Source organism: Somniosus microcephalus, chromosome 23, assembly GCF_052327205.1.
Source record: "Somniosus microcephalus isolate GS21.2 chromosome 23, FLI_Smic_1.0, whole genome shotgun sequence".
Lineage (NCBI taxonomy): Eukaryota > Metazoa > Chordata > Chondrichthyes > Squaliformes > Somniosidae > Somniosus > Somniosus microcephalus.
This window is the reverse complement of record NC_141009.1, coordinates 24011669-24024784: the sequence shown is the minus strand read 5'-3', so window position 1 is coordinate 24024784 and position 13116 is coordinate 24011669.

Genomic DNA, 13116 nt, shown 5'->3' with positions numbered 1-13116 from the left:
GTTCTGTCCCAGTCTCTCATGTTTGACTTGAATTCTGCTTTGTTTTGTATCTAATTTTAATTAAATTAAATATTCTAACCCCTTTTCCCTTTTTAAAACATGTTTTAATTACTTTTAGTTCTCCTTTTTCTGCCCAATCGGGAGGTTGGGGATAACTTCCACTGACACCTGGCTCCCTGTGAGGGCTCTTCAGATAACAAGACACCATCAAGGGCAAAGACTGAGATGTAACCAGCCCACTCTCTAGAAGAAGATAGCCCGCTGTCGCGAATGATCTGGCCGCGATTCCAGCAGCCATATCCCACCTGCAGGAGATTTGTCTGCAGCCCGATAAAGCGTTTTTTTTTAACTCATTCTTTCCATTTATCGTTATTCCCCCTCTGTTTAGTTCTTTGAAACACTGGCCCGCGCGCAATCCTTTGCCCCAAAGCCTCCTAGAAGTTCAATACTCGGGCATTTCTGGTCCTGACTCTGAATAATTTAGATTTGTCTATTCAAAGCAGAATCTGTTTATAGATTATAATCTCGTGGTGACATGACCTATATCTTTTTTTGTAATAACATTGGGATTCTTTTTAAAATCCCCTCAAGTTTGATCAGAATTAAGTTTGCTCCCTGTTTCTTTTTATCTCCCAAATGTTAATCTGCTCCAGTATCTTTTTGTTGTTGTTGCAAGAAGCCCTTTCTCGGTCATTCCCGCCAGTCCTCACACTGCACCAGACAGCATCCAAGCTTAGTTCAAAAGGTAAACTCCACACAGACCAGGGTTCCGTGTCCTTGCTTGTCCCCGAGGGAGGGCTCGGATTCTCTCCCGTGTCAAAGGAGTTTGCAAGAAATGAGAATTTCACTCTCACTGGTGAGGTGCGCGCCTGTGTCTGTGTTTATTGCGGCCATGAACCGTAAACGGTTGCACTCCGGGACACAGAAATGGTCGAAAAGGAATTGACATTCAAAGCGCAGGGGTCACTTTAACCCAAACGGTGCGAGTTTAGAAAAGTAAAAATCAGGGGAAGGCTGGAAAGACAAGTCAGCATTCGTGGGGAGAACCGAGACATTGTTCGGTTACCGACCCGCGGGTACACAGCTTGTCTCCACAGATGCTGACCTGCTGAGCGCTTCCAGCATTCTCCGCCTTTAGTCTCAGAGCTCAGGCCTTTGCTGCAGCTTTTAACTGGTGCTGGTTTATGGGTCATTTTAACCCCCAAAAGTACCAAGTGTCTAGGCTGAAATTGTAGCTGGTATGTGTTCATTTTTAACTTTCACAACAAATGAATTTTGAGGGAGGCTTCTGACTTCAGCATTCCACTTCTGTCGACACGGCTCACTGAGAACTTCCCTCCGAACATCGATGAGCAGCCCCCCAGTCAGAGCTATTATCTCACATATGATCGACCGTGCTTCGGGCACGAACGGTTTCTGTTGTCGAGGTACGTGTTGTACACGCACGTACAGGTATCCCCGGAGACCACTGTCAAATATTCCCATCGTAAAAACCACGCTTCCAAATAATGCTTTAATTATCCAGAAAGACTGTTCAAGTTGGTAGTTAATGACTGTTGGTTTTTAACGGTTACATTTGTACTTACTTCAAGACACAGAAACCACAAGTATTACCCCAGTTGTGGGAGGGCTTTTTCAGATGGTTTCATTTTTCTACGTGTGTAACCTGCTTTGTTTTATGATTGAAAATGTCCTTGGACCACAACATAAACAATGGATGATGCCGGGTCTTTCATTTCAAAATTAGTTATGCTTTATGAAACGTCGTCAGACAAATTGTCAGGCACTGTAGTCAACATCTAAACCATACCGCGTGGTTTATAAGACCCTGTTAGTTATGTATTCATAGCGCTATTTTTTTTTTACCTTTTTCAAAACTTTTTAAAATCCAAACTGTAAAATTGTTCCCACAAGCTTTGTTCGTGCATTTTAATGCATGTTTGAAATAAGACAGGTTTTCTTTATTACAGTTAATAGGTAATGATCTCATCTGCTTTCAATATTTATAAGGGTATAGAAGGCCATTAATTCTGATAGATTTGAGCAGAACCATCTGTTATTTCTCTCCAGTTGATGTGCTTTGCTTTAAATGTACCTTTTTGCCAGTGAACACAAGACTTATTAATAATTAAAAAAATCAGTTGCTAAGAAAAGTTCATTTATTCAGATGTCTGCCTAGAGTTACATTTGAGAGTTTGCAAAGAGCTGATAGCAAGGCACTGTAAGGGAGACATTTATTTTACTGCGAAACAGTCACAGTGACGAGTAAAACATGTTTTAGTCCAAGTTTCGTGGAAAGTATGTTTATTGAAATAAGAACATGGAATGAGTATTTTGAAACACCTGGGTGATGTGTCCTTTTTCTTGAAATGCCAACTGGCAACACTTTTGATTCTAACTTTTATACTGAACTACATGTCCAGGGCACTCACTGTCGCAATGTATCAGCTGGTGGCCAGATTGTTTACCCTGGGGGCTGGTGAAGTGGGAGTCTGCACTGACACATTTAGCAACATGCTGTTTGTAGTGTAAAGCTCTTGGAGTGTAGACATGTCTCCAATTCTGGCATCGGGATTTCAATCGACCAGCAACGGAATCGAGCAAACACTCCCTTTCGAATTAGCTTTGAGCTGGTTTTGATCAATGTATCTGTATCTATATACCTGCAATCTCACTATAAAACCTCATGTTAATTTACTGGTTTTCTGTTAACACCAGGAAGAGGAAACCAATAACTCCAGAGTTAAATGAGTTATTCTCTCAGCCGTTTGAGCTTCAAAGGGCCACTTGGGCGGTGAGGCTTAGAAGTGGACAGCCCCGCTTTATTGTAAAACCTGGGCTTTCAAGCCGCTCTGTGCTGGTTATAGTGAGGTGGGGTCGACGTTACTCTGGGGGAAGCATTGCAGCTGGGCGTGGTACCTCTCTTGGCTAATAGACCTTATGTTGCCAAAGCGGTGGCAATGCTGTGGTTTGACAGTAGACAGGTGGAGAGCCCGGAATGAAGCCGAGCTGAGCGAGGGGAGTCCCAGATGAGACCTGCAGCCATGAGTGAGTTGAGCATCACATGGTTGGACTGACGGGGTAGTATTTTGTTAATGCCCCACGAATGGTGTAAAATGATAACGGCCGGGTGATCCAAGTGCCTCCATTCACTTTAACGAAGGTTATGACGGGCATGGAAAGCCCTTTGACACGCGGTCAGTTTGGGTGAGGTCGCTTTCACCTCCCTCCACACGTGTGCGGATGCTGAAGCCCCTCCTTCCCCCAGCGAGTCCTGCTGTTGGAAAATGAGTCCAGGCCCCAAAGCAGCAGCAGTGGGTCACGAGGGAGCCGGTCACAATTTCTACTTTCCTGACTTGCCCTCCTTAAAATGGAATGGAATGATTTAACTTCTCCACCAGGCCCTGTTCAGAGCCAGTTGGGGGCTGCCAACCCTCCAGGGTTGACCTGGAGTCTCCAGGAATTGAATATGAATCTCCAGGACACTGTTGGGAGCAACCCGGGAGATAAAATCATAGGGACATTAGAATCTTGTGTCTTTTTTTCCATTTTCTTTGAGTACTTTTGTTTATTAGTTATAACATATAGGAATATTGGGAACAAAGGCTATTGACTGGGCTGGATAGTTGGAGGCAAGGCGTCATCTGATGGAACCTCCACCAAGACATCCAATCAATGTTGACAACCCTAATAGCCAGTGGTGTTAAACAGAGTTTGGCATCTCACTGAGTCATGGGATGACAAATGATAAAATGCATTATAATAGCAAAATACTGCGGATGCTGGAAATCTGAAACAACAACAGAACATGCTGGAAACACTCAGCAGGTCAGGCAGCATCCGTGGAGAGAGAGAAACAGAGTTAATGCTTCAGGTCGATGACCTTTCGTCAGAACCGCATAAAATGCATTAATTGTCTTCACATCTGAGGTATCTGTGTATCATGGGATCCTTCCTTTCTGTCATGGTACATGTGGGTTTAAAACCAGGTAATTAGAGAATAGTCCTGGTTCAAAGAATGACACAAACATATTCACCAGTCTGGAATCTATCTAATCCTGTGGTGTAAATACTCACCGGACTGCTCCAAGTGTCCAAGTTTAAACAAGTGACGTTTTTTGAATTTCCAATAACTTCTGTCAATTACTTCCGATAAGATTTTTATGATAGAATTTTTGCTGCCTTGTGAAATTCCATCCTTCGAGCACCATTTGTCCCAATCTGTCTCTGACCGAATGCTAAAGCTGTTGTTAGCTGTTTGGGTACTGGATGTACTTTGCAGCTTGTAAAACGCAGGCATGTTTTCTAACATGTAACATGTGTGAAGATAATATTTATAAGATTGGTAAACATTTCTTAAAGGTGGAGCCGTGAAATAAACTGCTCAAGTTTAAGCTCAGCTTCCCAGAGTTTGGCAGCGATGTTTCCTAAAAGCCATTCTTCAGGGACTTGCCCTGCTGTTCAAATGTCTTAATCACACTATATTAGGAGTTTCTCAAGAGACTAGTTACCAAATTGTGTTTTCCATTTTGTTTTGAAATTAAGCTCAGCACCAAATACATTTAATTGCAATCGGCAAAGAAAAAATACTTTTTTCTATCAAACTATTTCGTAACCATCTTGTTTATCCACTACCAAACTAAGGCGTGGTGAACCACTTTTAATTAGAATGGTTTCGACAGGATTGAAAAACATTTACAGTTCAAGTACGATCAAGGACTGGAGCCAACCATCCCACACTTTCTTCCAGCTAATGACATTTGCTGTATCTGTGTCAAATATGTATCTGTGTCCTGGCCAATATTTATCCCTCAATCAACATCACTAAAACAGATGATCTGGCCATTATCACATTGCTGTTTGTGGGAGCTTGCTGTGCGCAAATTGGCTGCGGCATTTCCTACATTACAACAGTGACTGCACTCCAAAAGTACTTTGTTGGCTGTAAAATGCTTTGGGACGTCTGGTGGTTGTGAAAGGTGCTATGTAAATGCAAGTCTTTCTTTATATTTAGCCATTAGCATTGTGTGAAAAGTATATACAGGTTATTAATCCCTTATCCAAAACCCTTGGGGCCAGATGTGTTTCGGAATTCGGAATTTTTCGGATTTCAGAACGGTAGGGGTATCTGCAGCTCTTTTTGACATTTTCACAGTGAAATTAAACTCAAAATCACAAAATAACAAAAAATATCAGAGAGCAGCAGACGCACGTGTGACTGGTGTCAGCGCTGAGACACAACTGACGCCTCACACCTGCGTGGGTCAAGCATCGGCCGCATCGGGTCATGTTTGGCGCCACTCGGGTCATGTCGTGCACACGAGTGACGCTCCACAAGAAACTTTCGGTTTTCAGAGCTTCGGAATTGCGGATAAGGGATTGTGGACCTGTACTTCGCTTTTAGCAGTGAGCTCCGTCAAGCTGTGATGTTTTCTTTTTGTACATTACTTACAAGACTGGGATCCTCAGATTATGTTTTGAACTCCCCGAAGCCATTTATCCAAAGTTACTTAGATTGTAAGATAATATAAAGGTTGTGAACTTTAATGAATATCAGGAGATTACATAGTCTGAGTCCAGAAATATTTACTCTGAAATATCACCCTTTTCTTCTGTGTGGCAGTTGGGCCGTCCATGAGTCTGTCTGTCCAACAGATAGTCTTCACAGACCTCCACCACATTTTACAGACAAACTCTTAAAACTTCCTTTCCTTTCAGAGTTGCAGCTCGTCTGATACCTTATCATCTACATGAAAAGGATTTATCAGTGTTTGTGCTTTTCTTAAGTGATTGCATACTTGGTTTAAATGGCTTGGCTCGTAGTCTCAGTATTTAGCTCGTACACAAGCTATGTATTGCATTGTAAACTCTGCAGAAACATATGCTCTCACTAAATGTAGCACACAAATACTTTTTTTCATACAACCCTGGTCTGAATCCTTACTCCACTTATCCAAAGGTTGTGAACATGAGATTAAGACTCTAAAGTTAAAATGTAATAGAAAATTGCAAAAATGCAACAGTAAAAACGGTTGCTATGACCACGCAATATTTTTTGTTTTAAATTTAACCCCACCTCAAATTCAAAACCTAAAACTTAAGTCTGTGCCAAAATTACATCAGCATTTCCTCAAACATTCGTATGAAAGGGGAGGAGGCGGAACATTCAAAGCTCTTTGCACTTGTCATAACTCTCACCTGGTGAATGAGCATCATGCACCAGCCTCCCTGAATTACTATCTCTGTTTAGCCATTTTATGTCTGGAACAAAAATAATGAACAGAAAACGATTGGCACTAAAATATTCCAGTGTTTCTGTTGGTTTGTGATAGTCAGTTATAGTAAAACATTGTTCAGTCTGTGAAAGCTGTTGAATCAAATAGCTAAAATATCTGAAGCTGAGAGAAGATGAGAAGTGTGTTATTAAGTGTAATACTATTGAGGATTCCATTGACAGTATGAACCATGAGAATGAATCCTCTAGTACAATTCTCACATTTATTGTCTGATGTCATTGAGGCCAAAGCCAAACATTTTTTCTAGAGTTTATCATGGGATTGGATTCTTTCTTTGTGTCATGGTACCTATGGGGTTAAAACCAGGTTCACTCACAAAAATAGCCCAGCTTGTTTTGATACACCATAGCCCCAGATGTTGTATCTGGTTAGGTATCCGATTCAATTAAAATGCAAGTATCATGTGGGTTTTGTTTGAACATATGTTTAATTGGTAGTTCTATATGAATTTAAGAGACATGTATTTAAATTTTCTTTTGGATTGGTAGCAAATTGGAGGCTGATGAGAAGGAACACTGGTGGAGACTCGAGGCACAGCGAGTGGAGAAACAGCATCAACATGCTCTTGAACTGGTAGACAACCGTACGCTGACAGCAAGCCCAGTAAGTGAGGGAACAGATGATCTAGCTCATAATTTCACTAAGCCCAAACTGATACCAAATTTTAAAGAAGACGACAAAATAGATGGTTTCATAAGGGCTTTTGAATTACTGTATCAGCAAACAACCGTAACTGGAACAAAGAGAGACTCGTATTGTCACTTAGCAGTTAAGTACTCACTGAATTTTCTTTGTGTGGATCCGATGGACACTATAAAACATGTTACTTTTGCTACTAATAACTAACAGGCCAAGAATATAGGCAAAGAGTTAACCAGTTGCAGAAAGCTCAATAGAGTACTTAGAGAATTAATCATAGAGCTATTTGGAAATTGTAACTAGACAGGGAGATTGTAACAGATTCTAAGGGTCTATGCCAACTAATGTTAAAGGATCGATTTCTGGAAGTGGCAGATAATGGAAGGATATAAGCGCTTGATCAGAGTGCAAGACCCTGAGGCAGTTAGGAGAGCAAGCTGATCACTTTGTGACTTCACAAGAGTTGGAAACCCAGTGACCAAATGAATGGTCAGTTTCCTCCCACTACTGAGTGTGCATTGACACCCAATGCAAAGATTCTGACAGCATTCTTATTCTCAGTCTTAGTGAAGAGGTAGCCCACTGCAGATTAGGTAATACAGGATGCAAACTAACACTAGTACAACCCTACCTCGTGCACAGTGACCAGTACTTGGAGGCTAAGGTGGCCCACGTTTACTGTTTCATCAGGTCAGTAGATGTACTGCTGGCCAAACTACAATTATAATACCTCGTGGTCAAAGGTGAAAGAAATAGAAGTGATACCTGGGATGGCAGGAATGACGTATGAAGAGAGATTGGGTCAATTGGGTTTATATTAGCTGGAGTTTAGAAGAATGAGAGGGGATCTCATTGAAACTTATAAAATTCTAACAAGACTAGACAGACTAGACAGACTAGATGCAGAAAGGATGTTCCCGATGGCGGGGGAGTCCAGAACCAGGGGTCACAGGCTAAGGATAAGGGGTAAGCCATTTAGGACTGAGATGAGGAATTTCTTCACCCAGAGAGTGGTGAACCTGTGGAATTCTCTACCACAAAAGGCAGTTGAGGCCAATTCATTCTTAAGTATATTCAAGAAGGAGTTAAATATATTTCTTAAGGCTAAAGGGATCAAGGGATATGGGGAGAAAGCAGGGACAGGGTACTGAATTTGGATGATCAGCCATGATTGCATTGAATGGCGGAGCAGACTCGAGGGGCCGAATGGCCTACTCCTGCTCCTATCTTCTATGTTTCTAAGTGTCAATGCATGTACAGTTCAAGGTTCTGATGGGAAACAATCTGAATGATGGGCTATTCTAATTGGGGGGTGGGGCGGCAGGGGGGGGTGGTGAAGAAAGCTTAAGTGGTTACTCAGAGTCAAGATAGGCCTGTGGAGCTGAGCCAGTCCAAAGTAGTTGTATTACTCAGCACATATCACAGCACTAGATGCAACAGCCAAGTCCTGGGGTGAGGAGGCTCCTGCTGGCACACTGATGACAGACCGTATGCAAGGGAACTGAAGGCTCCCTTGTGGTATTTCACAACAGGCAATCAACCAGGGGAATCTGGGTAGTCTAGACCACAGTGAACTGGGCAGAGCTTTGCTGGACAAACCTCATATTAGGGGGCGCTCGAGTTCAGACCATCCCAGGTGTCATGAGCTCACCGCCTGAACCAGTAAGGTGGGATAGTTACGAGGACAACCCTTTAGTCCATAATTATAAACCAATGCCAGTTAAGGGACAGGAACTGAAAGAGTATTAATAGATAGTGGTACTGCAGATGTGCCAAAAAAATTATTAAAGGTTACCTGTGACATCCGTCTTCCAGGATATCAAGGGATAAAGCACATAAAGGATAGATTGTGGCAGCATTTTTAGTGGCCCAATATCTTGGCTGAACTTTGTAGGATGGCTGAACTTTGTAGGACATGTGATCAATGTCAATGTTGTAACTCTATCCATTGTTAATGCTCTTTTCAAGAGAATTGGCAGCGATAGTGTAGGCCCCATGTCTGTCAGGAGTCAATTGGGGAATTGGTACATGTTAACCATGGTAGACTATATGTATAGGTATTCAGGTTCAGTAGCTCTCATGTCAATGGTTGCAGATGTGTGGCTGATGTATTGTTCGAAATATTCATTTGAATCATGTTCTTAGAAGATATTTTCTCCAACTGGGAGGCTAGGTTTATGCCCCAGCTAGTTACTTACTTGTGGCAACAGTGCCAAATAAAACAACTCTGGTCTGTGCTGCATTCAGCTGAATGGGCTGGCAGAGAGGTTTAATAGCACACTTACTTAAATGCTGCCACATACACTGAACAGAGTGAAACTGGAGCCGACCATAATTATATGGTAGGATTAGTTAGAAAAATCAACTAAAATAAAATGTGAGTGAGATCAAAAACTTGAAGAGGAAAGGGAATCTGCAAAACATAATTGAGACCCAACTCTTGCTTCCTCAAGCCCATCCCCAACCAACTTCCAGCCACTCAATTAACTTTTCTGGTCCTCATGCTTGCTGATCATTGTTTGTGGCTCCCTTTGTTCAAGTACCAGCCCTTGTTTTCAAAATTACATCAACACCCCCTCTTCTGTCTGTCCAACTACTGTCCCATCTCTAAACTTTCCAAGGTCTTTGTGTCATTGCTTTCCAGCTCCAAGCTTGCTACTCATACAATTCCTATATTAAAATCCCTTCAATTTGGCTTCTGCCATGCTCGCTGTATGGAGAGCACCCTGGTCAAAGACACAAATGACATCTTTTATGAATGCCAGCTGAGTGTGTTATCTCTCCTTGTTCTCATTGACTGCTCCACACCACACAACGTGGTAGTCCATGCTTCCTCCTCCATCATCTCGCCTCTGTTGTTCAGCCAGCATGGCATTAGGATTAGCTCCTCTTCCCACCCCTGCACAGTCACCCTCAGAGATCCCTGAGGATTTGTCCTTGTTATGCACATCTGCATGTTGCCCCCTGTGACCTCATCCATATGCACAGTATCAGCTTGTACGCTGATGATATGCAGTTCTACCCTTCCATCACATTCCTCCGACTCCATAATCACCTCTGTGCTGCCAGATAGTCTAATATTAATTTGTAGGAAGAACTAAGTCATTGTTTTCAACCCCCACCATAAACTGTGCTTCCCTTCTACTGACTCCATCCCTCGCTCCAGCCACTTTCTCAGATTGAATCCAACTGTGTGAACCTCAGCTTCCTGTTCGACCCAGAGCTGAGCTTCAATCTCCATATATTGTCTATCACCAGGACTGTTTCCTTCCACAGTTGCAATATCACCTGCCTTCTTCACTACTTCACACCTACCACTGCTAAAGCTCTCATTCATGCTTTCATTAGCTGTAGATTTTTCCAACGCTCTTCTTGCCAACTTCCTGGTCTCCACCTTACATAAACTCCATTGCATCCAGAACTCCACCACACATATCCTGTCTCGCACTAAGTCCCACTCACCCTTCACTCCCATCCTTGCTCATCTTTACTGTCTCCCAATGCATTGAATCTAAATTCCTCATCTTCAAATCACCCTATGGCCTCACGCCATCCTACCTCTGCAGTCTCCTCCAACCTCATGTCCTTCTCTGTATCCTCTCCCTAATCCCATTGCCCTACTATTGGTGGTGGAGCCTTTAGTTACCTTGCCATACACTCTGGAACTCTATCCCTTTCACCTCTCTACTTCTCTCACTGCCTTTAAGAAGGTTCTTAAAACTCATCCCTTCAACCAAGCTTTCAGTCACCCCTTGGTGCCCATTTATTCTTGTTTTCCTCTGTAATGTGAAACTTTTTCCATGTTAAAAGAAGTATGTAAATATGAGTTGCTATTGTCATAAATGGGTTGAGCACAATTCACGTGATGCACGATGACTCGAACTGATTGGTGCTTTTATAACAAACTAGCTTCTCTATGTGAACAGCTTTAAATTAAAAAATATACTGAACCTACTTACCCAAGGTGAATACGAATGGTGCTTGTTTTTAGCCATTTCCAATTGACTTGTTGCATCTTGATATGGGAGTCATGCAGCCATGCGGCTTATGGCTGATCATCACTGTCTGCCATTTCTTGGTGGTTTCTTGGACCTCCTACTAATGCCACAACTCTCTTTAGAGTATTGAGTTTGTGTCCAAAAAGGCCATTCTTATTCATATGCAGACCCTCACTATCCTGAGCACTAGGACACTTAGCATTTTGTGATACATGTTCCTATCTTTAATTCCTTCACAATTATTAGTTAACTGAAAAGAACTGTCCCTTAATTGTGAAATAATGATGTCTCTCATATCTGCACTGTATTTGGCCCTGGGCTGTTCAAAGCTTAGAAGAAGGAGCTGAACATGTCCAGCTGGGGGGTAGTGACCAGGTAGTAAAATGCATCATCCGCATACCACCCAATGTGTTTCTTACAATTTCCACACCAGTATGTTTATTCGCCATATCGGGAGCCACATTCAGAATAGTCTTTTGAAGACTTTAGACCAGTATGAGAGGGGGGGGTTTTCATCACCAAGGTCAAGTTTATGAAACTCTGCAACGTTCTAACGCAGGTGCTGACAGGGTAAAAACCAACTCTGTTTAGTACAATTCCCAGTCATTTACACATATGCGTGACTGAGTCGCTGTACAGGATATAAAGATTTTTTAATTCCATGTGCCTGATAACAGTAAAGTCTTTTTCAAGAATGATGAAAGATTGTGCAAAATGTTCTTAATGCCAGTTCATACATATTTAAAATATTGTCCTTTGTATCTAAACTCCCTAATGGGTCAAAGGAAGCTGTAGAGCAAAGGAGAGAAGGGAGTATGATTTAATTTCCCCTTTGATGCTGAGCTTGTGCATTCCTTATAATACCGCATTCCAGCATTTTTTTTTTTTAAAGGTGGTGCTTCTGATTTTGGATGAGGTTGAGAATGATGAGCTTTCAGCATCATCTTGTAACAAACCAAGCAGCTTTGTGCAGCTTTTTTTGGACTTATGACATTATAGCAGAATAACCAGAGGGTTACAAGCTCCAGTGGATTTAATGTTCCTGTGATGAATTTTCAGAATTCTAACCAACAGATAGTAAATTAGTTGCAGGCAATTGATTATCCCTCCTGGACCTGCAGCAAAGCACAATAATACATTAATTATTGAAAGGAAAACAAATCTCACCATATTCTAAAATAAAAGATATGGAATAAGCTGACTGATAGAAATGTTGAAAATGGCTTTGATAATTTTTAGAATATACAAGAGTATTATGTTAAAGTAAAATGGGGATGATAATAAAAAAATTAAAAACAGAAAATGCTGGGAATACTCAACAGGTCAGGCAGCATCTGTGGAGAGAGAGAAACAGAGTTAACAGTTCAGGTCGATGATAAAGATTTCATTTCTGATTTTAAATTGTTTCTACTTCCTGCCCTTGCATTCCTTACGGATGTTGATTGGGCCAGAAATTAGGATCGGGTGCTTGCCGCGCGTGCAAGCCCCCGATCTGCACTCACCCTGCGCGCTGACATCTGAAGCCCGGGCCAGCTTGCATTTCCTGTCACTGGCCCAGTTCAGATGTCGGCGCGATGTGCTTACCTGATCCAGCGGCGTAGTTAGTGCGATGTGCCGGCCGGGATCAGGTGAGCACTCTGCAGCCAATCAGGGGAGGGGAAACTCATTCATGAGTTTGATAGTAAAGACTGTCAAACTCATGAAAAGTATGGGCGCCCAAAAGACTAGTTTAACTTTAATTAAAATTTTAAAAAACATCCCAATAATTAAATAAACTATAAATAACTTTTAAAAACTATTTAAAACAATTAATAAAATTTTTGAAAAAAATAATTTTTTACGAAATCAGGTCTAAAACTACACTTACCTTACTGTAAAGTCCTTAAAAACAATGAAGCTGTGGAAAAAATGTAATAATTTAAAATAATAGACCACTTACCTTCAAGAATCCACTCCTTACGCCTCCTTTTTCATTTCTAAAAAGTTCAGGCCCTTGCACACGCGCAAACCTGTCAAAACGAAGGAAGTTCAACGCGTGCGCGCAGAGTCCTGCGCGCACGCGTTGGACCTCTTAACCCCTTAGTTCGATGGAGAGGAAATGCCGGTTTCCCGCGCATGCGCTGTGCATGCTGAAATCCGGCACTTCCAACGGGCCCACGCGTGAGTACACCGTCCGTACTCAC